The sequence below is a fragment of the Physeter macrocephalus genome, chromosome 11 (genome assembly GCF_002837175.3).
Source record: "Physeter macrocephalus isolate SW-GA chromosome 11, ASM283717v5, whole genome shotgun sequence".
NCBI classification, from domain to species: domain Eukaryota; kingdom Metazoa; phylum Chordata; class Mammalia; order Artiodactyla; family Physeteridae; genus Physeter; species Physeter macrocephalus.
Genome location: NC_041224.1, coordinates 7,239,736 through 7,248,084, shown reverse-complemented (window position 1 = coordinate 7,248,084; position 8,349 = coordinate 7,239,736). Strand labels below are relative to the sequence as shown.

The following is an 8,349-nucleotide window of genomic DNA, read 5'->3' as shown; positions in this document are numbered from 1 at the left end:
GAACCCGCGTCCCCTGCATCGGCAGGCGGACTCTCAACCACTGCGCCACCAGGGAAGCCCTAGACCTTATTATTGAAGAGAGCAAAGGGGATGTAAGGGACGTCATTTTGGATGAGAAATTTACATGGAGAGGTCATTTCAGAGCTTGTCAGTCAAACCTGCATTTTACAGGGAGCAATGGAAGTGACTGGTCCAAGGTCCTCTGCCCATTTGTGGCAGCCCTAGAACTCAGGTCCCCTGCTCCCGGGACTGTCCTTTGCACGGTGCCACCTTGCTGCCCGGTGACAGCTCCCCACACATGACCTCACCCCTAGAAAGACTTACTATAAAACGCCATCAAGGTTCTGACTTGCCAAAACATCCTGGACTAAAAGGAAACCGTTAAACATTTCCTGGTTAAGTCCATATTTCATCGAATAAGTCCTGACCCAGGACTTGACAGTACAAGCTACACAGTAAGTAGAGCACTAGGAAAACAAGCTCTGCCCCTCTGTCCTTTGGGAAGTCACCTCCTCTTTTCCAGCCACATCATCAGGTGTGTCTGACAAGGAGCATGCCTATTCTGGCATCACTGCACCAGAATTAATTGTGCAGTGCTGGGCCGCGTCTCCAGGTCTGGGCTCCTTACAGGACGCAAGCCCACTGCCACCCGCTGTGCTGGCCTGTCCCCAGGCGCCAGTCTTCTTGGCCGGCTGGTCTGCCTAATAAGGCCATGTGCAAGTTGACGGGCTGGCTGGCTGGCTTTTAGGTCACCTACTGTTCACCGTACAAACTCACAAGCAAAGCCGGAGCCTACCTTTGGGCACACAAAGGGTTACCCTTTGCCAAAAAGCTCTCACAAGCCTGCCCAGTTGGTCCATTTACATAACAACAGAGCCTGCTGCAGAGTCTGCCAGACTCCAGATCTGATGGCTTTCTGGGCTAAAGGAACTTCAGCTGGGGCCTGGAGCCAGGGAGGCCATGCAAGGGAAACCGCTTTGCCTCTGCCTTCCCCAGGCCCCTCCAGGCTCCGTCAGAGAGCGCACCGTCTGGCTTTGGAGCGACCTATGTGGCCCGCGTCCTGACTCTCCCAGACGCCCCGAATTCAAAAATAGCTGCTGACTGTCTCCAAACAGGTTGTGTGTCCTGGGTCCTTAAAAGGGGGTCACTGGGTCAGGTGTAGGAACAATGCTTAGCATTCCGGAAAATAAGCTTCTGTATTTTCAAATAAAGAGGCTGAGCTGTTAGCCAAACCACACCTGAATACCAGCATTCCTTACTTCCATTCCTGTCCCGGCCTGGGCGCCTTGGACTCTTATGCATACACGGACGAGACCCTGTCTGTGTGATTAATGACAGCACATTCACCATGGCTCCAATGTCCTTTTGCTTTTAGCCATCCGTCTGCCCTTCAGAAGGTGGTCCCCCTGCTGGGTCACCCAAATCTGACACAGAGTTCCCAACGCTACCAGAATTCCGAGTTTCACCAGTGGACTGCCGATGCGAGATAGAGGGGTCAGGGAGCAGCAAGTAGCAAACCTGGAGGACGGGTCCCCCCCTCACCACTCGTTCACGTGGGAAGCCACATATGCAGCCAAGATGCTGATGGATTACGGCAAAGCACACTAACCCAACAGCCACACCCCTCCACCCTCCCCCTTGGGCTCAAGGCCAACGTGAACTTCTTCCCTGTGAACCTGGGCTCCTTCTGAATGGCTCAGAGCCCCAGTGAACACAGAGCAGCCATCCTTTTGCCTCTCACAGGAATGGAGTGTGGAGGGGCTGAAACCAGAGTCACGAGAAACGAGAAACGGAGGCCTCGTCCGTGTACACATCAGATCAAGTTTTGGTTTCCAGGAATCCAGCGTTTACCTATTCAGTCCCCGGGGGGATTCTCTAATAGAGATGTTAGGAAATTCCTGTCTAGATATTCCTGGCAAAGAGCAAGAGGGTGATACTGAAGACCAAACGCTTGGGAGCAGCCTTGGAAAGCAGCGTTGAAGAAAGGACCATCGGGCTTCCCTGGTGGCGCGGTGGTTGAGAATCCGCCCGCCAATGCGGGGGACACGGGTTCGAGCCCTGGTCTGGGAACATCCCACATGCCGCGGAGCAGCTAAGCCTGTGAGCCACAACTACTGAGCCTGCGCTCTAGAGCCCGTGAGCCACAAGTACTGAGCCTGCGCGTCTGGAGCCTGTGCTCCGCAACGGGAGAGGCCGCGATAGTGAGGGGCCCGCGCACCGCGATGAAGAGTGGCCCCCGCTCGCCGCAACTAGAGGAAGCCCTCGCACAGAAACGAAGACCCAACACAGCCAAAAATAAATAAATTAATTAATTAATTAATTTTTAAAAAATTAAAAAAAAAAAAGAAAGGACCATCCACCCGCGTCGGGCCCTAACCTGCCTCTGCCTTCCTCACAAGCTGGACTCCGAAGGGACTGGCTTGCTCCCTCCTTTACGGCCTTGAAATAGGCAAAGGAGGGGAGGAGCAGGCAGGGAAAGAGCCTGGAGGGGCGGAGAGCTGCTCTTGGATCCCCGTCACCCCTGGAAAGGGAAGGCAGCCCGAGGTGGCAACCCTGAACCGCTGGGCTTTTGCGATTACTTGACTGAAGCTGAATTCCCATTCTTTAAGGCCCCGTGAGCGAGCCCGGCGGGGAGCCCTGCTATTCCCAGCCCCTCCCCCCTCCACTGCCAGCTCTGTGGCCGTTTGATTCCGAACGAGCCCTCCACCAGGGACGAGGCCATGAAGAGGAAACAGGCGAGAGGCCTTAGCTACCGGCCACAGGCTCTGTCCACCGAGACCCCTTGCAGGGAGGACGCTGCAGCAAGAGGCTGGGGCGGCCTGGATCCACCCTGCAAAAGATTAGGAGGCCAAACCTCAGGACGCTCGGAATGACAAACTGAAGACTGGAGGGGAGAAAAAAAAAAAAAAGAATAAATTTCTCAAATAATCATCCATGCCCACTGAGTCAATCTCAAGATTATGCTAATTAAATGTAAGGTCATAATAAGAGAAAATCCCTCCCTCCCAGTCCCTGTGACCCTGTCCTTAACAGTGGAGATACTCCCTGACCTCGCCTCCCACGGGCATTTCTGTCTTAAGCAGGGCTGTCCAACGGGTTTCCGCACAAGAGATCCATTCATGGACTTGACTACACGAGGCGAGCGACGGACACTCAGTTTTGAAGGTATATATTTCCTCAACAGCCATTGAGCAGGACTAGAACCACTGCATTTCCCCCCTGAAATCAGCAGATGATGGATTTTTATCAGATCTTTTCTTGTTCAGAAGAGGGAAGAACGTTCTCTTTAACATGTACATTACAGCTGTTTTGCTATTAGACCATATAAGCAATTTGATTGGGTGGCAGAAAGTGATTTGAAAATGATTAAGCACTAAAGCTTCACTTGCTACCTTTTCATAAAATACTTTGTTTTATTTATTTATTTATTTATTGCGGTACGCGGGCCTCTCGCCGCTGTGGCCTCTCCCGTTGCGGAGCACAGGCTCCGGACGCGCAGGCTCAGCGGCCGTGGCTCACGGGCCCAGCCGCTCCGCGGCACGTGGGGTCCTCCCGGACCGGGGCACGAACCCGTGTCCCCCGCATCGGCAGGCGGACTCTCAACCACTGCGCCACCAGGGAAGCCCAAATACTTTATTTTTAAGCACATTATCAGGCTATTTTTATGGATATGTTTTTAACCTGGGCACACGCTTACCCTGTGTTCAGCTTAAAATATGCTGGTATAGCTTTAAACCTCCTGCTGCAGTACTGATTTAATACTCACAGTTACCCACACCCACAGGTATCAGTTCAAGTACTCACCTCTTTTTTAAAAAGTCAGTGAAACTGGATTCCTTAACTGCACCATGTCGTCCCCTAGTGGCGGAAAGGAGTTGATGCACTTTCCCAAGTCAATTTTACAAATACTACTCTTCGTGGAAAGCCTCAAGTCAGGACAATTTTGTTTATAGCAGCTTTAATGTCTTTAAGATATGGAAGGCTTAAATTTTAGCAAATTATTTCATTCAATTATTCAACAAATGTGCATTGAGCACCCTATAGACCAAGCCCTGTTCTGGAGGATACAGTGAGAAGATTCCGTTCTAGCAATAAACTAAAACAAAGGTCTGACATAATGTCCCACATGCCCAGTGGCCTTTTATTTTAAAGTACATGAAACGTATGTCATGTGACCTAAATATCAAATACTCTGAAACGGTACTGGTTTTGTATTGCAGGTCCAACTCCTGGACTGTCCTTCCCACCTGCTTTTACCTCCCTTCTTCCCAGGCAGGCCCAGAACTTTCCACCTGTGCCCTCAATAAGTATCTGCTGAAGAAAATGACTGTGTCCTGTAAGTACCCATGCAATCCAAACTAACAAGGTTTCATGATCAGCTAAATTTTCACTGTTTCCAGTTGTCCTTATTATCAACTAAAATATTGAGAGTTATAAAGCTGAGGTAGTCTCATAAAAAAAGTAACAGGTCTAATGCAATAATATACCACAATCATATATTCTTTGGTAGATAAACATTACAATGCTGGGAACACTGTATTCAGAATCTCACATCTGATGAAACAATAATCATACATGCCAAAGCTGCAGACGCTATTGTTTTATTCCTTCCATCCCTCCTCTTTTTTTAAGCTGGCAGTGTCAGAACGAACGGTCGTAACTGTGTGAGTTCTTACAGAATGTGGGAACATTGGGTGTTACAGGACACACCAGGGCGGCAGAGAGCACGTTGATGCCACTTTGAAACCCAGGTCTTGGCTGTGTGAAGCCCACGTTGACACGGGGTCTTACGCAGCCGCATGTGGGGAAACCCAGCGCTCTCTGGGTGGCTGCTGACATCAGCCCTGGGCCCAGAGAGGGGACGGGCAGGGTACCTGCCACACCGCCCGTCTCTGCTCCTTTATACGAGTCCTAGGACTGGTATACGAGTCCTTCCTGGAAACAATGCTAATGTTTTTAAGTGCCTGAGTGTCACAGACACATATTCTATTTTTCAACCTATTACATATCTTCAAATAAGAAAATAAAGCCACTTGAATATTTCACGAGGAGCAAGAGAGTCCCTTAGGAGCATAAACTCTCGCAAAAGCTGACTACAGGGAGATTCTCACTTCTGTCGAAACCCTACCTAAACTAACCCCGACCCTAACCCTAAGCTGTTCAGCTTCTTGTTGCCAAGATGATTCCAGTTAAGGGGGAGGATGGAGATTTCAGCGTCAAGGGGCTCACAGTTCCATCTCTGACACTTACGCAGGAAGGTGGTATTCTGCAAGACCTAACATGTGATCCAAATTAACCACACACACAGACAACCACTGTTAAAATACGCAAAGTGAGTTTTGTTGGGTAAGATGTTGTCTTGGAAAAAATAGCCAGGTTGATTTTCAAGCAAAATCTGTGTGACAATCACACTGGAAGTCCAAACAAACTTCAAATAATTTACTTAAATGTCTCTTTCATGGTGAAGACCTAGGTTAAACTTCATTCTACTCACTTTAGATACTACCTCATTTTTTACAGCTATGAAAGGGGTGGCTGGAAATACGTTCAGTGTCTACCTTGAAAGCAAAAAATATCCCAGGTTTTAAATGACTGATTTGTTAAACTGAAATTTTAAATAAAAGCAGGACTTTGGATATTTGAGGTCACATTGAAAGTTATCAAGTATGGTGATCCAGGCCTAAACATATCTGAAGATTATTTAATCCCTGTGTTATGGTTACAGTTTTCGATCACAGCCGTGCTATTATCTGTATAGTTAGAGGCACTTGCGAAAAAGGAGGGGTTCTGTAATTTTAAACTAAAACTGTAGTATGATGCAACGTCTTAGAAAAATTTCACACTATTTTTAAAGTACAAACCAGGCACACATTGTCCCCTGGTCCCCTGTGGGCTCTGCCGGGAGCCGACGGCAGTTGGAAGTAAACTGGTAAGTGCCTGAAGCTGGTCCTGAAACCTTTCCATGAAGAAGACAGGCTTCTGTCCCTGAAATTCCCAAAATATTTCAATTGGCAACCTGAGGGCTTCATCTCAGGCTCTTCCTGCCCTCCAGGAAGACTCCAGGCCAAGGGAAGCCACCCGGCGGGTCCTGGTTACCCGCCCATCAGACTAAGGTCCTCAGAAACCGGGCTGTCTTCACTAACCTCTGGCCAGGTGGGTTATCCAAACCCATACAAGCCAGATGCCTGCTCCTCTGACAGGCCCGCTTCCTTTATCACTTGCAGGAATTCACAGCGCTTTTCACCTGCAGCCCAAACCCTCTAAGGAAAGAACAATACATTATGGAACTTCCCAAATTAGCAACATGATATCTTGAACCATGTGTCAAATTGCACTAAGAATATTTAATTCTATCCACATATTAAGCTACAGTCAACATATAAATCCTATAGATATTTCTTTTTTTTAAAGACAGTATGTTGTTAAACGCATTGACTCCCAATCCTATCCCTGGAGATTCAAGAAGTCCTTTTATTCTTAATGCACACCCAATTCTAAAGAGCTTGGCTGTCTGATCCCCCAGCCCCTGCTGAGAAGCTGCTGAGAAGCTTCTGGAAAGTTAAGCCCACACTAGGGAGAGGGGAGGAGGAGCTGGTCGGGTGGTGGAGGACACCTTGGCGTCCCCTAAGGTTTGTCTTTGCCACCTGACATCTGCTAACCCGGGAGGTAAGAGTCGGAGTTAGATGGGCCTCTTCCTCATGGATTCTTGCAGACGGGGCCCCTAGAAGCAGCCCCGTCCATGTTTCTCGGGCTGAAGCCTGAGGCTGGCACAGCTGCCCGGGAAGCAGTGCAGTGAGGTTCACCCAGAGAGCTGGCCACCCCGGGCTCAGCTGGGCGGGCGCGGACGGGCAGCCAGGCAGGGCGCCTGGGCTTGGCCCCTTCACGCTGAGGGCACGGGGCCCTGGCAGCACCGACAAAGGATGTTACGGTATTTACAAAGGACGGTGACGTCGGAACACACGGGCCAGGGCCATCCAGTCGAGGGGCAGAGCAAGTGAGCCCCACTCATCCTTCTAACCAGTTTCTTGATGGGGGGAAGAAAAACAACTGATGATGTAAAAACAGAGCAAAACACGTTTTGGCGGGTCGACCTTTTAAACTCATTTTTCAAGACAAAAATCCACATGGCAAAAGGGGGAGGCTAGAGCTGGTCCTTGTTCTGCATGTCGGTGCTTCTCCTCTGTTTCTGCCGCATGGCTGGGTCTACGCCCCACCGGGACACACGCATCCTCACGTGCCTGCTTCACACACGTGAGCCTGCTTCACCCTCCACGGCCCCCCGGCCCAGGCGTGCTGATGAGGGGCTGCGCACGGAGCTGCCTCCTGCTGTATCCCGCAGCCATCGCCCGGGGCCCCTTCGCCCCGCGCCGGGGCAGAGGCCACTCGGGCAACGGTGGCTGTCCTTCCCGCCCGGTGGCCCCGTAGCCCGTGGACTCATCCCTGGGCAGGCCGTGCTCAGGGAAGGGTCCAGAACTCCCTCTTCAGCGGGGTTAACTGCCCTGTCTTCACAGCGATGGGTCAGGCAGTGGGTCTCACGTCTGAGTGTACACAGGCTGTGCCGTGTGACCCTTCTTCTTGGGGGAGCCCCTCCTCCAGTCAGAGCTCGGCTGTGCTGGGTGCACCCACCTGCCCTCTGTCTTTAGAAAATTCCCTTCCCGCTGGATGCAGAGCTCACGGTGGGAGCATTTCAGCAAGCCATCGGCCATGGAGAGGTCAAGGGGTCCGGGAAGTGATGCCACAGCTAAAGAGGTATCGGGGTCCGGCCCTCTGGCTGTCCAGCCAGAGGGGGTCACCCCATCCTCTCCCGCACTGCCCTCTTCCCTATCTCCTCACGTCTGGAAACCAGTTCCCACCCAGTGCTGAGCATAAACGACTAACCCCATCGTTTTCCACTGATACGTCTTTAACTGCAGACACAGTGCTTTCAGCAGCTCATCTCACCTTCGCCGCCCACATCACCGTCAAGCGTTCTCTAATTTACAAAGTGCTTTAGTCCACCTGCCTTCAGGTGAGCCTGCTGCCAGGGCAGTGAGGATCCATCCCCACATCACAGGTGACAAAGCTGCCCTCCAGAGATGTTGAAAACACAGCGTTCGTTGAGAGTTGAGGGAAACAAACAGTTAACCAGTGGGTTCTGTACACGGTGGAGGGAGGGCTGTGCGGTCCCTGCATTCCAGCTTGAGCTTTTAGAGGCAGAGATGACCAACCTGAATTGCAAAGTCAAGTACACAATCGGGGCTGCCCCCAGCTCTCCGTCTCTCTCTCTCTCCCTCCCTCCCTCTCTCTCTCTCCGTCTCTCTCCCTCCCTCCCCCCCCCCTCTCTCTCTCCGTCTCTCTCCCTCCCTCCCC

The 8,349-nt window shown here is 51.1% G+C and overlaps 1 protein-coding gene across 5 annotated transcripts in view; it reads right to left on the bottom strand.

The window, feature by feature from the left end:
* The window catches only part of SVIL (supervillin), a 242,629-nt gene that overhangs the window by 118,009 nt on the left and 116,271 nt on the right, over positions 1–8,349 (bottom strand). The gene's annotated exons all lie outside the window — the stretch shown is intronic.